Source organism: Enhydra lutris, unplaced genomic scaffold, assembly GCF_002288905.1.
Source record: "Enhydra lutris kenyoni isolate GAN:26980312 unplaced genomic scaffold, ASM228890v2 scaffoldscaffold77, whole genome shotgun sequence".
NCBI classification, from domain to species: Eukaryota; Metazoa; Chordata; class Mammalia; order Carnivora; family Mustelidae; genus Enhydra; species Enhydra lutris.
In genome coordinates this window covers 4,983,180-4,996,195 of record NW_019154161.1, presented here as the reverse complement: position 1 = coordinate 4,996,195, position 13,016 = coordinate 4,983,180, and positions in this window count along the sequence as shown.

The following is a 13,016-nucleotide window of genomic DNA, read 5'->3' as shown; positions in this document are numbered from 1 at the left end:
GTGTGTGTGTGTGTGTGTGTGTGTGTGTGTGTGTATTTTAGTTTTTAAGTATTTTATTACCTTTTTCAAGATTTTTTTATTTTTAAGGAATCCCTACACCCAACATGGGGCTCGAACCCACACCCCCAAGATCAAGAGCCTCATGTCCTATCGACTGAACCAGCCAGGTGCCCCTATATGTATTTTTTTAAATAACAAAATCAAGGGGTGCCTGGGTGGCTCAGTGGGTTAAGCCTCTGCCTTCGGCTCAGGTCATGATCTCAGGGGCCTGGGATCCAGCCCCGCACTGGGCTCTCTGCTCAGCAAGGAGCCTGCTTCCCCCTCTCTCCCTCTGCCTGCCTCTCTGCCTACTTGTGATCTCTGTCAAATAAATAAATAAAGCCTTAAAAAAAATAACAAAATCAAATCACGCACATCACTTTGCCTTTTGTGACCTATCCCATGTCCCTCTCTCTAGTTGAACACAGCTAATTCTAATGGAATCTTCGTAATAGTCTCATAGTATTTCATGGTATAGGCTTGCCATTTGGAGAGAATCATTGCTTTTTTTTTTTTTTTAAAGCTTTGTTGTTCTTCATTCCACACCCCCCCCATGCACAAAATATTATCAGACATCCAGCCATACATACTGATAACTGATAAAATATAGGCTTTCTAGGTCAACGACTCTACATATTTAATAGTTATTACCCAATGATTTTCCCCTAGAGGCTGTTAACAATTCCCATTTCTACCAGTACAGTATTGGAACCCCCTTGTACCCCAGAGTGGATGTTATCAATTATTAAATTTATGAGTGTAAAGCAATAGAGATCTCTTTTTAACTTTAAATGGTATTTTTATGACCACTCAGGACATTTTGTTCCCTGTGTTTTCTGCCTGCTGGGAATCGTCTTCTGTCGATTGGCTGTCATGTCCATTGTCCATTTTTGAAATACATTGGGCTGCGGGCACCTGGTTGGCTCAGTCAGTAGAACACACGCCTCTAGATCTCAGAGTTGTGAGTTCAAGCCCCACGTTGGGTGTAGAGATGCCTTAAGGAAAAAAATCTTAAAAAAATAAAATAAATTGGGTTGTTCATCTTTTGGTTATCAATTTGCAAATCGAAGGAAAGAATCCCATAACTGGGATTGTTGAGTCGTTGGGTGAGTACGTTTTGCATCTGCGGTCTTTTTGAAAGCATCAAGGAATAACATACATATAGAAAATTGTACTTTTAAAATAGGGTTATTAGAATTAATAGAGTGAAGAACTATGTTAATTTCACGCCACGAATACACCATGTATCCAGCACCCAGATCAGGAAATAGAGCTACATTAAAAATTTTTTTAAAGATTTTATTTATTCATTTATTTGACAGAGATCACAAGTAGGCAGAGAGGCAGGCAGAGAGAGAGAGGGGGAAACAGGCTCCTTGCTGAGTAGAGAGCCCGACTCGGGGCTCAATCCCAGGACCCTGGGATCATGACCTGAGCCGAAGGCAGAGGCTTTAACCCACTGAGAAACCAGGTGCCCCTACATTAAAGTTTTTAATAAATATTGCCAAATATCATCCTAAAAAAGTTTTCTTATTTCTTTTCCCCAGTAATGGGATCAGCTTTAAAACGCTTTACCAATCCAAGGAATGGTGTCTCATTACTGTTTTATTTGCGCTTCTTCAAGCATCAGAGAGGTGGTTATCTATGGCTGTTTGCATCCATTTTCTGCGAACTGTCTGTTCATCTCTTTAAGTCTCTCAGTTTTGCTGTTGGGTCGTTGTATATGGAGAGTATTAACGCTGCCAAATGTGCTGCAAACATTTCCCTCTAGTTTATTACAAAGAAAAATCTGTTTCTTTCTTTTACGGTTGCTGTGTTTCCTGTCCTGCCTTTAGAAGACCTTAACACACCAAGATTGTAAAACTTTTTCTGTTTAAAAAAATATTGTTATCTTGTGTTTTTACTTTTAGACTTTTACCTTAGCAAGAATTTGTAATTGCATACAGTGTGAGGTAGGGGGTTAATTTTGTTTCCAAATGGCTAGCCATTTGGCCTGGCGCTGCTTATTAAATAGCTAGACCTGATTTTAAATTTCAGTCCTGCCACACCTTAGGGGGATTGCCTTGGGCAATTAGGCAGCATTTGACATAGTCGACCACATCCCCTTTTGAAACGTTCACTTTCCTCAGCCTCTGTGGCACAAGACTGTCTTGATTTTCCTTCTGCTTCTCTAGCTGGTCTTTTTCTCTCCCTTTTGGACTCAGTCTTCCTTGACCATCTTACTATACTTGTTCTACTGGGCGATTTCATCCATGCGATGGCTTCAGCTGCCCCTGAAATGCAGCTGACTTCCATACTTTTTATGTCCATTCTGGAGCTTTCAGATGACGTCTGCATCTGTATATCCACCTGCCTACTTGACATCGCTAATTGGATGTCCCACAGGGAACTCAAATGCAAGGTTCCCAGAATGGTTTAGGATGTGCTCCTCCGTAATCAGCCCTCTTCCAAGAGTCCCCGTCTAAAGGAATGCTGTGATGGTCTTCCAGTTACAAAAGCCATGCATGAGCTTACCATCCTTGACCAACCTCTACTCTGTCTCCTCTTGTTTCCAGCAGCCCCCCAGTACAACAGCCGGCACATAGCAGGTGTTCAATAAATCCTGAATGACTGATAAATATCCAGTCACCCCCAGGTCATGTTGCTGTTATCTCCTAAATGTCCTATGAATTAGGCTGGTCCTGGCTACTGCCCTTCTCCCCACCTTGGTCCAGTCACCATAGTCTTGCCCCTGGATTTTGCTCCCACCTCCTCGGTGACTTCCCAGCATGCACCTTGGCTCCCGTGAGACCACAGCTCTGAATCTGATCAGGTCACTCTCAAAAGTGAGTCACAGTTTTCTGTGGCTTCTCATGACCTTAGGATGAATCCCAAGCACCTCACCATGACCTGACATCAGCCTAACCTCCCTTGGCTCACTCCGGAGACATCAAGCTTCCCTGCTCTTCTTGCTGCCTTTAAGGATACTTTGATACCCTGTCCCCAGGGGACTTTCTTCACACTGTGTACAAGTTTTAAATAGAGGAACCTTAAAAAATTCGGGAACTTTGTACCTTACCTTTAAGATGACAAAACATTCAGCTTGCGTTTTGTAACAAGACAGGGATATTTGCACATCAGACTGCTTGCCGGTACTATGAACAGCATCGTTAGCCAGGTGGTGTGAAGTCTTCCCTTGTTAGAATTTTATTTATTCTGTCTCTTGTCAGCCTAAAATTGAGACATACCCTTGTAAGCATTTGCAAGAGTTTCAATGGGTAATTGTTGTATTATCTTTAATCCTGACACTGTATTACTGGTGTATTTTTCTAAATAGGGAATTAGATCTACTCCCTGTATGTTTTAGGAAGTTGGATTTTTTTCAATATTTAATTCATCAACTACTTTTCTTTGATCTTGTTATAATTAAGTCAGCCATTATAAAAACTCCTCAGATTCTCTTGCAGTTAGCAAAAAACACTGGTTTTCTTTGTCGTCTCAACAATGAGAGAAAGTCAAACTAAATGCTGATTGTAGCAAAAACAAAGTTAAAACACAATGCAGAATCTTCTTTTTTTTCCTTGACATTCCCAAGCCTGGAATGTTTACCCCCCTCACTTGTCCCATCCTGTCACTCTTCTTTCCGTGTCACCTCCTGAGAGGTGACGAATTCCCCCAGTTGCTTTCCCCACATCATTTCCTTTCCTTCGTGTTTATCACAAGCATAGTTATTAACTTACCTGGGCAATTTTTTGATGAATTTCTGTCTCTCGTATACAGTGGGGTCTATAAGTAGTCCAGACCGTGGCACTTGAGAGAGAAAGAGGGATCTACTGATAGTTTTGCTGGGTCAGCAGGCAAACATGGACTGTCCCAAACAACTGAGGACGTGTTATCACCTGACTTAAAGATAAGGAAGGGGCTATCATTTTCCCCCTTTTGCATACTATTATATCCCCAGTTCCTTGCATACAGCTGGTGGCAGATACATGTGAAGATCACATTGGAAGCTACCCTCAGTTTCTCCATCTGTGAATGTGTTTAAAGACAGTTCTGCCCTCAGAGAGCTGTCGTAAGCATCAGGACTGCCCCTCAGATGAATGTTCCTGGATAAGAGTACAGATAGAGGCCCAGGGCACTTAGGTGGCTCAGTGGGTTAAGCTCTGCCTTTGGCTCAGGTCATGGTCTCAGGATCCTGGGTTCTGGGCTCCTGGGATCGAGCCCCGCCTTGGTTTCCATGCTCAGCAGAGTCTGCTCCTCTCTCTCTCTGCCCTTCCCCTGACTTTCTTTTTAAAAAGTACAGATAGACGTCTACATACCCTATTGCTAAATACTGAAAAGTTATACATTAAGCAAACAGCTGCTAGGCAAAATACGGTCTTGCCTCTTCGCAAAAACACCTTCAGAAAGACAACATAGAAAGTTATGTGCAAAGCAACAGTCCACACCAAGCGTGACTGTGCACTTTCAAAATGGATCTTTTTTCCCCTGCCAGAGACCATGGTTCACTCAGGGCCATTGGAGGGGAGGAGGGGAGGAGGGGAGGAGGGGGAAGGGAACAGCTTTCTCACACATTTGTTGAATCTCTCAGTCAGTTGACATTAAGTCATGCGATTAATACCTTTTTTTGTTGTTCCTCTTTTTAAAAAAATATTTATTTATTTTTATTTAAAAAATTTTTATTTGGGGCGCCTGGGTGGCTCAGTGGGTTAAGCCTCTGCCTTTGGCTCAGGTCATGGTCTCAGGGTCCTGGGATAGAGCCCCACATTGGGCTCTCTGCTCAGCAGGGAGCCTGCCCGTCACCGCCCCCCCCCACCTCTCTGCCTAGTTGTGATCTCTGTCAAATAAATAAATAAAAAATTTTTATTTATTTACTTATTTGCCAGAGAGAGAGAGAGAAAGCATAGGAGAGAGAGCAAGAGAGCACGAGAGTACAAGCAGGGGGACCGGCAGGCAGAGGGTGAAGCAGGCTCCCTGCTCTACCTATTGCAGGTCCTGGGGATTCAATGGGAAATAAAACAGGAGTCCCAGGGTGCCTGGGTGGCTCAGTTGGTTGAGCGTCTGTCTTCTGCTGGGGTCGTGATCCCATGGTCCTGGGCTCAAGCCCTGCGTCAGCTTCCCCGCTGGGCAGGAAGCCTGCTTCTGCCTCTGCCTCTGCCTCTGCCTGCCGCTCCCCCGCTCCCCCTCTCTCTGTCAAATGAATAAATAAAATCTTTAAAAAAACCAAAACCAAAACAAAACAACAACAAAACCAGGCGTCCCTTTACGCACTTTCTAGTGGGGAAGACACACAGAAACAAAGAAACTCCTATTTAAAATAACTCCAGATATACTATATTTCACATGGGTGGCGCGGCTAGCATTAGGCCTGGCAGGTAGCAGGCCCCTAAAGAACGTCATCATCAACTCTGACCTTGGGCTTGGTTTCTGCGAGGGGGAAAAGCATCCTTCTCCGCGGTTCCCTCCTTCCACCGCCAGAGGGCGCGCGGTCCTCAGCTGTCCCTGCCCTCCCTGGCGCGCTTTTCCCCAATCTTTTATTTTATTTTATTTTATTTTATTTTATTTTATTTTATTTTATTTATTTATCTATCTATCTATCTATCTATTTATTTATTTATTTATTTTTAAAAAGATTTTATTTATTTATTTGACAGATAGATCACATGTAGGCAGAGAGAGGAAGGGAAGCAGGCTCTCTGCCGAGCAAAGAGCCCGATGCAGGGCTTGATCCTAGGACTCTGGGATCATGACCTGAGCCAAAGGCAGAGGCTTTAACCCACTGAGCCACCCAGGCACCCCTTCCCCAATCTTAAGAGTAAGGAGACAGCCTCAGCCTCTCAAGGGTCCTGTTCTGTGATTTTCCTGGGGGTCTGTCTGTCCCAGGGAGTGGTTTGCTCCTAATAAGAGCAATGGCAAGCATGCCATGAAGAACTAGAGCCCAGAGTTACTGAGTTTCGTGTTGATCACACAGCACCTATAGGCACAATCAGCCAGGGTCCAGAGAGAGAGCTTTTGTGTCAGAGGGACCAGCCAGAGTAGAGGTGTGGAGAAGAGAAGCTGCAGGGTAATGTTCTGGAGCTGTAAGAAGGTTGCTGTTGCTGGACTGGAAAGGACCAGAGTGTGTGGGGAGCCAGCTCAGTAGAACCAGATTCTCCTGGGGCTTGTCTGGCTTGGTAAGGGCCTGGATTTGTGCTGTGAGCACTGGGAAGCCACGTAAGAGCATGTAAGGAGTGATGCTAACCCACTTTGCATTTTTATTTTTAATTAAAAATTTTTTTTAATTTTTAAATAATCTCCACACCCACTGTGGGGCTAGAACTCACAACCCTAAGATCAAGAGTTTCAACCTCTGCTCCAGCGACTGAGCCAGCTAGGCACTGCCCACCACTTTGCATTTTTAAGAGGTCCTTCTGAGGAGCAGAGAGGGAGAGGGAGTGAAAGATAGCAGACCCTCTTGGAGGTCTATAACTATACCCATGGAAACTTCTGGAAACCTGATTTCAACCATGAGGGAAGCCACAATTAGTGTGGTCAGCTCTTCGGAAGGCAGAGAAGATACAGAGAATCTGTATCCGTGATAATATTGCTGAGCCTCACCCAAGATCAGCCCTCTTACCAAATTCTTCTGCCCTTTGATGCCCCATAAATTAGAGAGATTTTTACTAATTCCTTGTTCCAACCTCTCGATTAGGGCAGTTGTGTTTATTGTGTCTTTGAAAGGTTGTGTAATATAATGGCTGTGGTAGGCTGAAAAGTGGTCCTCCTCAAAGAAACCCACATCCTAATGCTGGAACCTGTGAGTGTTACTTTACTTGGCAAAAAGACCCCCTCCCCGTAAATCTTTGCAGGTGTGATTATACTCAGGGTCTTGAGATGGGGAGATTATCCGGGATTACCCAGGTAGGCTCTAAATACAATCACACTTAGAAGGGGGAAAGAGAGGGATGTTTGACTAGAGACAGAAGGGAAAGCCGTGCAGAGACAGAGGCAGAGATTAGAACAATGCAGGCACAGCCAAAGTTACCAGCTTCCACCAGAAGCTGAAAGAACGAATAGAACACATAGAAAGAATTCTCCTTTCAAGCCCCCAGAGAGAGGCAATCCACAGAAGGAACTGAGCATCCCTGAACATTCTTGTTGGGCGAGAAAGGAATCCAAGCTCAGATGGCTGTTTATGTATTTCTTAAGATCGTGGTTACAGCCAGCAGCCCCGAAGGGTAAGGTAACATTTCATCCCAGATAAAGAGGAGACTTGCTTACTGCTCAGATTCCTGAAGCTCCGTGTTGTGATGTGACCGCAGGCAAGCAGACCAGGCTCTGACTCCCCCTGCAAGCCCCATGGTACTTGCAGGGGTGGTGGTGGGGGGAGATGCATCAATATGGACACGCTAATCCTCTTCCTTTTGATACGCTCTGAATACCAAAGTCCTTTGTCTCTGACCCAGGCGTTTTGAGCTTTCTGCCAATTTTTATGCAACAATTATGGAATAATTTGTCGACCTGTGAAGGAGAGTGAAATCCCAGAGCCTGACAGGTCTATTGGTGGATTCAAACATTCAAGGAATAAAGGACAGTTTCCTACAAACTCTTTCTGAAAATCAAAGAAAGAAGTACTCCCTAACTCATTTATGACATCAGTGTAATCCTGATATCAAAGCCAGAAAGAAAGATACTCCAGAAAAATCACAGACCCATATCCCTCATGAAAATGGAGGCAATGGGATGCCTAGTGGGGGCTCAGTCGGTTAAGCGACTGTCTTCGGCTCAGGTCATGATCCCGGGGTCCTGGGTTAGGGTTCCGCTCAGAGGGGAGCCTGCTTCTCCCTCTACCTCCTGCTCCCCCTTGCTCTCTCTGTCTGACAAATAAAGAAAATCTTTAAAAAATACAAAAACAAAAACAGAACATGGATACAAAAATGCTTTAACAAAGTACAAGCAGACAGAATCCAACAAATATGTAACGAGAGCAAATGAGGTTTAACCCAGCAGCTCTGCGTGTGCTTAACATTCAAAACCCAGTCGGTGAAGCACGAGCCTTCGAGCCTTCGTATCCTGTGTCCGGGGCAGCCCGAAGCAGAGTGGAGGGGAAGGGCAAGTTGTGATTTTCCCCATTGGCCATCAGGGAGTCGGTGACTTAAAGCTTAAAGCTGCTTCGAGGCAGGATTCTTGTTCCTAAGGAGATTGAGGTTGCAGATCTGGCAGAGGACAGAAGTCACCTGGCCATCATAATTTTGCATAATTTTGCAACCAGAGCTGAGAGTTCATCAGTTCCCAAGCAGATGCATGACGGAGAGTGGGCTGCTTGAGAGGGAGAGGCACTCACAGGGGTAGAGACCCAGGGCGAGGTGGGAATGTGGCCACAGCACAAAACATTTTGAAACAACTGGGATCCAGCTGTTTTAAGGATGAGACAGCAACTGTAAGGAAAGTTCAGGAAACTATTATTAAGAAGAGTGTGTCATGCAGCGCCTGGCTGGCTCAGTCAGCAGAACACGTGACTCTTGATCTCAGGGTTGTGAGTTTGAACCCCCATGTTGGGTGTAGAGATAACTTTTTTTAAAAAAAGGAGGAGGGGGGAGGAGGGAGGGAGAGAAGGAGGAGGAAGAAGGAGAAAGGGGAGGAGAAGAAGGAGGAGGAGAAGGAAGGGGAAGGAGGAGGGGGCAGGAGGAGGGAAAGGAGGAGAGAAAGAGGGAGGAGGAGGGAGATGGTGGGTGGGGAGAAGGAGCAGGAGGAGGAGAGGCAGCAGGTGGAGGAGGAAAAGAAGGAGGAGGAGGAGGGGAATGGGCCATTAGGTTTTGGCCTTCCAGATGGTTTCTGTGGTTGATTGGCATCTCCTCAAATTTGGCTTTTTCCCATCAGTTTCCTGAATTAGGTGACAGAGACACGTAGCAAGAAAGTACCAGGGCATGGCAAGAGGATGCGAGCTGGCCTGGCCGGCAGATGTTCTGAGGCAGCAGAAAATAGCAAAGGGAGAAAAGAGAGCAAGAGAACAGCAAAGAACATGGAAAAGGAAGCCCAGCTGCTCAGGGAGAAGGAACAAACCAGAATTAACGTGCAACTTCCATCACACACGTTTCCTCAGATGTCAAAGTTCCAGTGAGAGAGATCTGAGCTCCATGTCCCTGGTGTGCGTATGTATTTGAGAGTATTTTCAGAGTACAAAACTTGATTTAAAAAATAAATATTTTTAAGTAATCTCTACAACCAATGTGGGGCTCAAACTTAGAACCCCAAGATTGAGCCTCACACTCCACTGGCGGAGCCAAGCAGGTGCCCCTGAAAATTTTATTTTTGACGCATTCAGCAAGCCACCCAACCCATCAGGATTCTCCCAAAGTACCCGGGAGTCTTAGTGGTTCAGACTCAAAAGAAAAGAAAAGACTTATAAGATGACAGTTTTTTCAATATACTGCAAATATGAGACAATTGTTCATGGGAGAAAAATTATTATAACTGGAATGTGCCAGGACCTCTTCAAGTTAGTGCTTCTAGAAATAAAGGGGAAGACGTGACCTTGTGATACAAGAGAACACCGCTGTCTTTCCTGCCCTCCTTCAATGTGCAGAACGATAAAATATACTCTGGAATTTTTCCATGATTTCCTGACCTCAAGTAGCCAGACTTCGGGACTTGAAATGTCCTTAGTTTTATTGTCAGAAGCTGGTATTGGCATGTATTTCCTCTAATTCGAACTGATATTGATACAACACCAAGGAATATGATGATTTGGTTTCTAAGAAAATAACGTTAAGTGCAATGACTTTACTTATCATTTAAAAAAAAAAAAAAGAAAGATCTGTATAGTTTGCCATGGCGTCAGAGTAAGGAAGAACCTGTATGGTCATTTCAATAGACACAGAAAAGTACTTGATAAAGTTCGCTATATATTAAGAAAAAAATCATCAGAAAACAAAGGAAAATTCCTCAAGTGGTGAGTGACCAATGGGTCCACCATGCTTGTGGTTAGGGTACCAGGAATTATGGAACACAGACCCTTCCTCCCCTACCAAAAAAGCCCAAAAGACAAAACCCAAGGAAAATTATATTCAAATGATCCTATCCAAACTTCTGCCTTCAGAAAATGTTTAATAATTCTTTTTTTTTCTTTTTTTAAAGGTAGGCTCCACGCCCAGCATGGAGCCTAGTGTGGGGCTTGAACTTACAACCCTAAGATTAAGAGCTGGACGCTTCAGCAGCTGAGCCATCCAGGCACCTCTCCAGGAAGGTAATTTTATTTTTTTAAAGATTTTATTTATTTATTTGGCAGAGGGAGAGATCACAAGTAGGCAGAGAGGCAGGCAGAGAGAGAGGAGGAAGCAGGCTCCCCACTGAGCAGAAAGCCCGATGTGGGGCTCGATCCCAGGACTCTGAGATCATGACCTGAGCCGAAAGCTGAGGCTTAACCCACTGAGCCACCCAGATGCCCCAGGAATGTAATTTTAAAAGTCATTTTTCCTTATAGTTGAAGATACAGTGATGAAACCCAAAACGTTTGAGTTATGTACAAATTATGAAGCCCCGTTTGGTTTCTTAGACAACTTCACAAGTTACAAGAAATGTCAAATGAGACAGCAAAATACCCTTGGATATATTTGCATTTAAATAAATCCACACTACACAGAACCGATTTGTAAAGTTAAATATTTTTAGAGAACTTGTCTGGAGAGAATCATCAGCTCCAGAACTACTGAAACTTACATTCAGGATGGACTTACCCGAAATTTACAATGATGTCAGGGTCTGCAAAGTCCTAGCAGGAGTCTCATACAGTTGGAACAGCAGGAAGCTAATTCTAAAAATTTTATTTATTTGACAGAGAGAGACAGCAAGGGAGGAAAAACAGGCAGTGGGAGTGGGAGAGGGAGAAGCAGGCTTCCTGATGAGCAGGGAGTCCAGTGCAGGACTCCATCCCAGGACGATAGGATCATGACCTGAGCCAAAGGCAGACGCTTAACAACTGAGCCACCCAGGAGCCCTCAAATATACATTTTAAGGACGCCAGCAATTTTCAGATGAGCGAGTTAGGAAAATCTTATAATCAACCAAGCTGTCACCTGAATCTAAATTTTTTTTGGTTAAATTAGATAAAGTCCTGACACCATAACTGTCGGGGCGGGGGCCTTCCCCTCCATATTGTGCAACAGAATCCCTGAGGGGGAGTTGGGGTTCCTTCTTACAAGCAGGTGAAATGAAACTCTTGGTTCTTTGCTTAGCCTTTGCTACTTGGGTAGGGGCAGGGCCCCAGTTCTTTGGCCAAAAGTATATGACTCTTCTCATTGGTATTTCTGGGTTGCTGGCTTCTTCAGTAACCTCTCTGGGGCGTATGATGCTTGAAGGAAGCCCGGAGAATTTATGATTGTGTCGTGCCTTCTTCTCTCTGCCTTTTGGAGTCTTCTTGTGTTTGCTTTCTGTATAATGTCTGGGACTGTTAGCTTTATCTGGCAAGAACAATAGAGAAAAGTGTGTCTACTCCATTTTTCTTGAAGCAGAAGTTCCTCTTTGGTGTTTAATAAATAATGAAATAATTTTAAAGGAAAAACCTTTATTTTAGTACTTTTTCCCCCTGAAATTTTATTTATTTATTTGACACAGAAAGACACAGTGATAGAGGGAACACAAGCAGGCTTCCCGCTGACCGGGGAGCCCTGTGTGGCGCTTGATCCCAGGACCCTGCGATCATGACCCCAGCTGAAGACAGACGCTTAACAGACTGAGCCACCCCGGCGCCCCAACAGCCTGGGCCTGAGACCCCAAGGACTCAGGACCCCAGAGCTCAAAGCAGGGCCAGAAGCTGCAGTTGGGGCCACAGAGGTGGGTCTGGTTCAAGGCAGGATGGTCCCCTCATTGCAGCACTGCTGCAAGGGGTTGTAGATCTGGTCCCCACACGTGGGCGTTGGCTGGCACAGCCAAAGTCCTACGTCTGGGGGAGTCACTGCAGAATGGGCTCCAAGGACGAGACTAGGATCTCTGCAGCCCCCACTGTAAGGGCCTGGGTAGCCAGAGGGAGTCATTTCGTGTTTATGCAGTGAACTTAGATTGACCCCGCCCCTGCGAGAGGAACTTACTTGCAAAGCCTAGTATCTAATACAAGGGCGGGTCAGGCCAGGGGAAGACATCCAATCAGTGGGGCGCGCATATATCTACTAGGGTAAATTGAAATTCAATTGGCCGCGCGTGTGTTACCTCGCAGTTTTTTTGTGTGTGTGGCAGACCTACCATGACTGTGCAGTTTTCTCTGTGTGTTGCAATCTCATTGGCCACCTGTGTATAGCCCGGCTAAACTACCTCTATAAAAGTTAGTCTGTGAGGCTGGGAGGGGTCGCCTCTTTGCAAGTGACGGCCCTGACCCGTCAGTTTGATTCTCGATGCTTGGCGCGAAATAAATCTTTGCTTGACCTTCGCTTTTTATCAGTCTCGCTCCTTTGATGACGGACCCTAACACCCACCTCCATCCACGGTACCATCTCCTCCCTCCACACTCCACCTGCTCTCACCTGCGATTCCTCCCGAGCCTGAGCTCACGAGTTCAGAATGGGAGGCAGCAGCCGACGAGCAGAGGGACAGGAGAACGATGGAGAGCGTAAGCATCCGGTCAGCACTGGGGTACAGCAGATGACGTCACTGAGCTGCGTTCAGTGTGGGCCGCAGCTCAGAGTGGATGTTGACACGGACTCAGGGTGGCAGGAAGCGCTCCGGGAAGGGTCGGGTCTAATAGTTGCTGATCAGGGGGAGACTGAGCTGCAGCCAGAGCTGGCCTGGGGGTGATGACCAAGGAGGAAGCCAAGAATCGAGCATTACGTTTGAGGTTCAGGGGTCCATTCGGGATGCGACAAGACAGAAGCTTGGGGGGAGTGCCCCGTGGATCCTTACCAAAGATCCTGGGCACCACGGTTCTCGAATCTCGGCTCCAGAGCAGTTTGTGGGCAGAGCAGCCACAGAGCTGGGGCTGGGACTTTATCCTGGGACTCTGATAGACACACTTGCCAAACCTCAGGGTC